Source organism: Dasypus novemcinctus, chromosome 14 (genome assembly GCF_030445035.2).
Source record: "Dasypus novemcinctus isolate mDasNov1 chromosome 14, mDasNov1.1.hap2, whole genome shotgun sequence".
Taxonomy (NCBI): Eukaryota; Metazoa; Chordata; class Mammalia; order Cingulata; family Dasypodidae; genus Dasypus; species Dasypus novemcinctus.
In genome coordinates this window covers 59,005,183-59,013,867 of record NC_080686.1, presented here as the reverse complement: position 1 = coordinate 59,013,867, position 8,685 = coordinate 59,005,183, and the positions used below count along the sequence as shown (strand labels likewise).

The following is an 8,685-nucleotide window of genomic DNA, read 5'->3' as shown; positions in this document are numbered from 1 at the left end:
CAGACCTCCTATGTGGTGGGCAGATGCCCTAACCACTGGGCCAAGTCCGCTGCCTATAATGCACTTTTTAAAAAAATTTTGGTGTTTGTTTAGTATGTGCACTTCTTATGATGAAAATATATTTTTTCTTTCTTAAAAATAAATAAGTAAGTAAGTAAATAAGACCTCTTCAAATCTCCTTCCCCTCTTGGGATAAATTCTGGAGTTTTTAACCTGGCCTCCAATCCCTTCCAAATTCTAGCAACTCCCAGCCCCATCTCTTACCACAGTTGCCTAATTCCCTCCAACCCAGCCTTACAGAGCTGCTGCTTGGGAAATGCTCCCCCGAACTGGTCTAGATAATTCCTAACCATCTTTCAGATTAAGGGAACTCTCTAACACTCCCTGGAACCCATGAACTATGCTCTATCTCAGTCAGGGTTAAATGCCTTATGTTATTATTGTTGTTGTTCTACTTCCTTGGTGTCTGGTGGCCCAGTAAATATTTGTTGAAAGCATGAATAAATGAATGAATGACTTTTACCAGGTTAAAGTCATTGGAATAAGCGATCTACTTGATTTTCCCATCAGCAAACTCTAGGCTTCGTTAGGAGGACCCTGGATCGTTGCCTCTGTGTGAGCGGCACCTGGCCCAGTGCCTTGCACTTGCTAAGTGCTCAATATGGGAGTCTAGAAAGAGGTGGGAATCTAGGCAAGAAGAGCAGCATGAACACAGACATGGAGATAGTGTGGTCCAGGACAGTAAATAGGAAAGTCTGATACAGAAAAATCATTTTGCAAGCCATATAAGCCATTGGAGCAGTAAGTCGGGCTCAAAGCACTGGGCATCTCAATAGCAGGCATGTATTGGGTCCATCCTACTCCTACACAGCTAAAAAAAAGGTGAAAGAATCTGCAGCTTCTGCAACTCTATACTCTGTGAGCATTATTAATCCCCATGAGCTCAGTTAAAGCCTGTGCTCATTGATGGCTTCTCACCTAGAATAAAAAATCAAAATGAGTTAGTGTGTCACATCTATTCCATTCATCTTTAGACTTTGCCTCAATTCTTATGTAAACCTAAGTGGCCCTGAATAGCTGTGCATTACTTAGCAAGTTTAAAGGGGAGACTTACTCTCTCAGCAGACTATTTGGTAAAAGACCACAGAAAGGGTGGTTTAGAACTTGTGAAGCTGGAGTTCACAGAGCAGTTTTGTAGCTGGCAGTGTCTACACACCTGCAATAATAGCTCACGCTCCTGCCTACTAGACATTCTATTCCATGGAACCAGACACACTTCCATTCAACTGGAGGCCACGTCCATGGGGCCAGAAACCCCCAGCTTTGTACCCTGCTTCTGCCTCTTTCAGAAGGTGAACTTAGCCTACTCAGTTTCCACATCTGTACAATGAGGAAATATGGCGGTCCTACCTCATAGGGCAGTGGCGAGGAATCAGTGTGACTAATCCAAGGGAACTTAAATAAGAGCAAGCTCAGAGCAGGTGCTTGACAAATGTTAGCGCTCATCAGCATTATTCTAAAAGAATCATAGTTGACCTTGAAGTGTAGGGTACTCAGGAAGCGGGGAGGGGGGTCTTACTTACAGGCACCTCCCCGTGTTTTTCATTGTTAAGTCACTGGCACATAAATGTAATTAACATTAGGTTTATCACTTGCAGTTGATTGAATAATACCCTCCCCCAAAGATATCCACAACTTAATCCCTGAAACCCATGAATGTCATCTTATATCACTAAATAGATATTGTAGATGTGAATCAGTTAAAGATCTCCAGATGGGGGGATTATCCTGGGTTATCCTTCACACGTATCCTTATAAGGGGAGGCCAAGGTAGATTTGACACCATAGAACAGAAGGCGTTGTGACCAGGGCGGCAGAGATTGGAGTGACACGGCCACAAGCCCAGGAATGCTGCAGCCGTCAGAAGCTGGGAAAGACAAGGAACGCATTGTTCCCGAGAGCCCCAGGAGGGCGCTCAGCCCTGCTCACACCTCGATTTGGCCCAGGGAAACTGATTTTGGACTTTTGGCCTCCAGAACTGTGAGAAAACAAATTTCTGTTGCTTTAAGCCACCAAATTGTGGCAGCCACAGAAAATGAATATACCACGTATCTATTTGTTTAAAGTATTGCAATAGCAGTGTTTATAACTTTTTTGCTTTTAAATTTATTTTGCTCGCAATTTTTGTCCTTTTGGGGGAAACATACAGAATTAATGGGCCCCAGATTCAAGTGATAAGTAGCAAGTTTTGATGCCTCTTTATTTGCATTTACTGAGCAGTAAAGACTTGTTTTGCTCAATATTAATCTTCTAATGAGTTCTATGGAGCTATAGTCCAATTTACATTTTAATACTTATTTTGTATTTTAATCTTTAGTAAAGAATCTGAATTTAGATTATTGTAGCTTGGAGGGTTAGATAAGCAATTTTTTTGTTTTTCTCATAATAAATTGTTTAAAGAACCAATTACTCATTAATGGTGTTTTTAATAGGATTTAAATGTTGAAAACAATTGGCTTTTACTTTGTGTCTTAGATTGCCACAGCTGCTATAACAAATATCACATACTGGATGACTTAAGCTATGGAAATTTATTGGCTCACAGTTTGGAAGGCTAGAAATCCAAAATCAAGGTATGGGCAACCCAATGCTTTCTCCAAAGTCTGTAGCATTCTGATGATGGCAAGTCTCCATCACTTGGTATTCTCTCTCTTTGGTTTATTCTACTTCTGTGTCTGATTTCCTTAGGCTCATCCTCCTTCAGTTTGGCCTCACTTTAATAACATCCTCAGATGTCCTATTTACAAACAGGTTCACAGACACAGGACTGGAGGTTAGGACTTGGGCATGTCTTTTGGGGGACAGGATTCCACCCCTAACACTTTACTCTGGAGAATAGATCTCCCACAGTAAAATGATAGGCAGGAAAGTGATTAGACACCTGGGTGCTGTTTTAACTTTTCTGGAAAAGGTTTCAAGGACAATTGTGAGGAATGTTTTAAACTGCATGGACTCATGGGAGGAGCATGATTTCAGGCACACTGGGAATGGCCACTCATTTTACCTTGTTTGTTGCCTGAATAAACACAGTGTTTAGGATGGTCTGGGATTGTAAAGAGATTCGGGTAAAGAATCTCTGTAAAGAGATTCGGGTCTTTTCTTCTCATAAAACACAAATACTTCGCAGAAGGCTAACAACTCATCTCCAAGAGGAACTTAGATGTCAAATGGTTTTATTCAATACCATACACTGAAAGCAAGGACATGAACAAATATTGCACACTGATGTTCACAGTGGCATTCATCATCATTGCCAAAAGATGGACACAACCTAGGTGTCCATCAGCTGATGAATGCATAAACAAGATGGGTATACACATACAATGGAATACTATTCATCTGTAACAAGAAATCGATTGGGGAAACAAATGACAACATGGAGGAAGCTTGAGGACATTATGTTGAGTGAAATTAGTCAGACACAAAAGAACAAATATTGTATGGTCTCAATGATGTGAACTAAATACAATGAATAGACTTAGAGAGTTGGGCAATGAAGTGTAGGTCTGTGGGAGATGTAATATGGGATGAGAAGGGAGAGATGATGCTAGATGTATATAGAATGCTTAATAAGGTCAAATGTAAATATGTGGTAATAGATGGTATTGATGGTAGCACATTCTAATGAATGTAAAAAACACTGGTGATTTATAATATGATTATGGCTGGTTAATGTTAGCTGGAGGATATTGTTGCAAAAGGAACTGAGGTTTTGGACTGTGAATTTTAAATCATTATAACTAGGCTCAAAACATCTTTATTAATCAAAATAGGAACCATTACAATCAACACATTTTTGCCAATGAGAAATAAACTTGTTAATTCTTGTAGCATAAAAATCCATGCTTCGGGATTTGATAAACTATTAGACAGCATTTTCTGCATCCTGCTGGTTGTGGAAGCATTTTTCCCTGCAACAAGTTGTTGAGATGCTTGAAGAAGTGGTAGTTGGTTGGCAAGAAGTCAGGTGAATATGGCAGATGAGGCAGAACTTCGTAGCCCAATTCATTCAACTTTTGAAATGTTGGTTGTGTGACGTGCAGTCAGGTGTTGTCATGGACAAGAATTGGGCCCTTTCTGTTGACCAATGCCGGCTGCAGGTATTGCAGTTTTCGGTGCATCTCCTCAATGTGCTGAGCATACTTCTCATATGTAACAGTTTCGCTGGGATTCAGAAAGCAGTAGTGGATCAGACTGGCAGCAGACCACCAAAGAGTGACCATGATCTTTTTTGGCACAAATTTGGCTTTGGGAAGAGCTTTGGAGTTTCTTCTCAGTCTAGCCACTGAGCTGGTCATCACTGGTTGTCGTATAAAATCCACTTTTCATTGCACGTCACAGTCTGATCGAGAGACGGTTCGCTGTTGTGTAGAATGAGAGAAGACAATACTTCAAAACGACGATTTAAAAAATTTTCAGTCAGCTCATGAAGCACCTACTTATTGAGCGTTTTCACCTTTCCAATTTGTTTCAAATGCCGAATGACCATAGAATAGTTGACGTTGATTTCTACAGCAACTTCTCGTATAGTTGTAAGAGGATCAGCTTCTATGAGTGCTCTCAATTGGTCATTGTTAACTTCCAATGGCTGGCCACTACGCTCCTCATCTTCAGGGCTCTCGTGTCCTTTACAAAACTTCACGAACCACCACTGCACAGTATGTTCATTAGCAGTTCCTGGCCAAATGCACTGTTGGTGTTGCAAGCGGTCTCTGCTGCTTTAAGACCCATTTTGAACTCAAATAAGAAAATCTCTTGAATTTGCTTTTTGTCTAACATCACTTCCATAGTCTAAAATAAATATAAAATGAATAGCAAGTAAAAAGTCATTAGCAAAAAAACATAAAGCAAGAAATGCACATTAAAATGATGTATAATATAACCACATTTATTTAAGAATATATGCCAGGCTCTCTCTGCCTACAGGGGCCGCACCAAATCTTAGTGTGTATTTCCATCTTTCTCATTTCTCAGCAAGCACTGTTCTTTTCCCCATTTCCCATATAAATTCTTTTTACTGGCCTAACTAAACTGGCATGTTCATAAATTCTTTCATGCATCATAGCCAAGAACCTAGAGGAATCCAGCACTTCCTCCATCTTCATTTGATGAACCATTGCCTGGAGAAATATAAGTGAGTGGTGCTCCCAGACCCTCATCAGGAACTGCCTTTAAAGTTAAAGGACTTGCCAGCTGGGTGCACTTAGCCCAAGTGAAGTCAGCTGCCCAAGGAAGTGCCAGCTCACCTGAAGGACCTGATGGGACATACATGTGCCAGTCATTGGACAGCCTGAAACATCTCTTCAAGAGACAAAGCTAGGTAGTGTCTGTGTCAAAGCCAGCTCTTCCCTCTAACTCCAGCCCAAACGCCTATTGCTAGGGGGAGGGCAAGCCAAACACCCCTTAAGAAATCTTGTCTGTTTTCATTTCCTATAGTTTCTCCCTATACAATAACTAAAAGGGCAATGCATCCTCTCAACCCCCTCTTAGCTGTTTTAGGCATAACCAACACCATGGAAAACTGGGATTGGTAATTCATACCAAACCCCATTGTCTATTACAATCTCTCCCCAAAGCCAGCTAACAGCCCAGAAGAAACCAGCTGCGCCTTAGAAGTCCTAAAACGGCAAACAAACTCTCTTGCTGCTGTGGTACTGCAAAATCGCAGAGCCCTTAACATGCTAACAGCAGCACCTGGGGCAGGGGAGGAGGGGGTGGGGGGGGGGGCACGCCTATTTCTCAAGAAAAAAGCTGTTTCTATATAAACCACCCTGGAATAGTCCTAAACAGCATTCAAAACCTGCAAAACGAAGCCCCCCAACTTCAGGGGGATGCAGACTCTGAAGGCACCTGGTCTTTCTCACTCTCGTGGTCCAGTATGTTATAGTTGACCCCCCTTTTTGGACCCACTTACCACCATTTTCTTTATACTTTCAGTGGGGCCATATATCTTTAAAATTTTAAGTTTATTTCTTCCAGAATCAATGCCTTCCAAAACAAAATATTAGTCATACGGGGATTTCAGCCAGTTCCAACCACAGTGACCCGTATTCCCTCAACCTCATTAGAGTAACCAGAGAGGTTTACGCCTTGTCAAGCAGGGACTACTGCCCTAACCAGCAAGAAGCAACTGCAGAAGAATGATCGTCGTCCCTCAGCACACCCTTGGGAATAAGGGCATGAACTCTCTGAAGCAGGTCAGTACAGGATAATGGAGAAGGGGACCCTCAACATGGCTGACAGAGAGCACGGCCGGCAGACGGCACGGCCGGCAGACAACATGGCTGCTAGACCCCCTGGGACCTTGAGTTTAATCTTGAGGTCCCAGTTTCTCTTTCTGGGACCCCTCCTTGGCCCCGGATATTCCTAAAAAGTCCTCACTGTTGGCCTCTACCTTAGGCGGGGTAACCAATAACCGCTGGGGCCCATCCCCTTATCATTAGCAGGGGGTGGAATAACTAACAGTTTAAAAGGTAATCACATGAGGCAGAGAGCACTCTCTCTACCTAGAGGGGCTGCGCCAAATCTTGGTGTGTATTTCCATCTTTCCCATTTCTCAGCAAGCTCTGTTCTTTGCCCCATTTCCCAATTTCCCAAATAAATTCTTTTTACTGGCCTAACTATAAAAAAAAAAAATGTATGCCAATGCAAAACCACAATTACTTTTGCACCAATCTAATATAAGAAGGATTTTGGCAGTAGATGAGGAGTGTGGTTAATAATATAAATATGGGAATATTCTTCTACAAGGTGTTAAGAATGTGGTGGTACAGAGAAAATATAACTAATGTATAGATTATAGGTAACAATATTGTAATGTTTTTTGTCGCAAAAACAAAAAAGACACTATATTAATGCTAAAGGTCAAAAAAAGAGTACAGGATTTGGTTTTGTGAGATATGAATATGATTAAGCTTTTTTTTTCTCTTCTTCACTTTTTTCATTAATAAGAAGACCTTGACTACGTCGTTAAAAAATTACTCTACACTGAGCCTCTGCTCAAGGTAGCATTCTTGTTGTCAAGAATCTTAGAATCGGATTAAGGAGCTGAGCACGGGGACAGATGCCCATACCTGAAGGGCCATTTGATTCCCCATGGGCAGGGAGAAGTGCATCAGGGAACTGCAGAGACCCATTCCTGACAGCAGGTCTTTATAAAGGAGAAGGAAGAATATGAGGGCCCTAGGCTCTGGAGAGACAAAACAATAGAAGAGAAGAGACGGGGGAGGCGGCGGGAGCTGCAGGGCCACAGAGGGGTGTTGGCTTCCTTCATGATTTTATTTGGAGTCTGTGTTCCATGTACCAATAATGGTTATAGAAAGGTCCTGTGATATTATTATAATCTGAGTAAATTTCTCTTGATATAGTTACAGAGGTAAATGAAATATGGAGAGGATTCAGGATGACAAAAACAAATGCTTTGTGGAATGATTTAAATTTCTGAATTTTTTTTTTTATTATTATACAGGATCTAGAACTAAAATAGGGCATGTGATTTTATCGAGTCTTATTTCTTCATTTTCCACAAAGGATTAAGTAATTTGTCCTAGGTCATAGAGTAGGAAGGCTGGAGCTAAGGTCTCCTCATGTCAGCCTCTATGTTGCGCCATGGTTCAGCACAGTGTAAATCCTCAAGAAATATTTGTTAACCATATAGCTGAAATTAAAATAGGAACACATGAGTGTGTTCATTTTCTTCATTCATCAAGATAGGTAAACTGTGTACTTCAATAAGAAGTTAGAACACTCAAAGCCCTGGGAAAGTGTAATTTGAAAGACAAATTTCCATTTTATATAGAATAGCAGGGAAGTTAGAACTTTGAGGAGACCTAGTCCAATTCCCCCTATTTACAGATGACCAAAATAATTATAGAGGGATGGTTTGATCTGTCACTTCAGCTTGGACCATTTCAATAGAAGCAGATTCCCAAACAAAGAGTCAACAGATGTAACATTTGATAAACCTTCTCTTTGAGCCTTAATTTCCTCATCTGTAAAATGGTGATGAGAATAAAACACTGACCTCTTAGGGGTGATGTGAAGACAAACTGAAAATAATGAATGGGAGGCCCTCAGCCTGCCCTGTATGTGCTTATTCGTGGCTTTGTCAATGTCACTGCTGTTGCTAGCCCAGACCACAGGAATCGACCTGGGGGATGTACCCAACCAAGAAGTATGAATTCTATTCTATGACCTCATTTGGAAAGGGAGAGGGGAGGTGGTATTGGTTTTAGCCTTGATCCCTGAGAATAAATACGATGGTACCTGTTCAAAAAATATAAAAGATCTGCTTGGAATTTTAAAAAAACAATATGAGTGTGCATTGGTAATTAAATGGGTGGCATTGTTTCCAGGCTGATAATATTTACACTATAAGCATTTAGTGTTTACTTTGGGTGCCAAGTCCCACCTGTCATTTTCATGCCCTTTTCCCCACATCAACCTTGCAGAAGACTGACAAGCCTGGGGCCCCTGGTCACCCATTGCTCTAAGGCTCTTCCCACCTCTCATCCAGCCCCTGACTGCAAGGCTGCTGGGCCTATGGATAAAATCCTGGCAGGTGTGGGCGAGGTTGGACTTTTAGAGCAGCTTTGGAAGGGACACTTAACCTGAACTTGTACTTAG

General features: G+C 41.4%; 1 pseudogene; it reads right to left on the bottom strand.

Annotated features, from left to right (window-relative positions):
* Positions 1 to 3,820: 3,820 nt before the first annotated feature.
* On the bottom strand, positions 3,821 to 4,848 carry LOC139436410 (histone-lysine N-methyltransferase SETMAR-like; annotated as a pseudogene).
* Between the last annotated feature and the right edge of the window lie 3,837 nt (positions 4,849 to 8,685).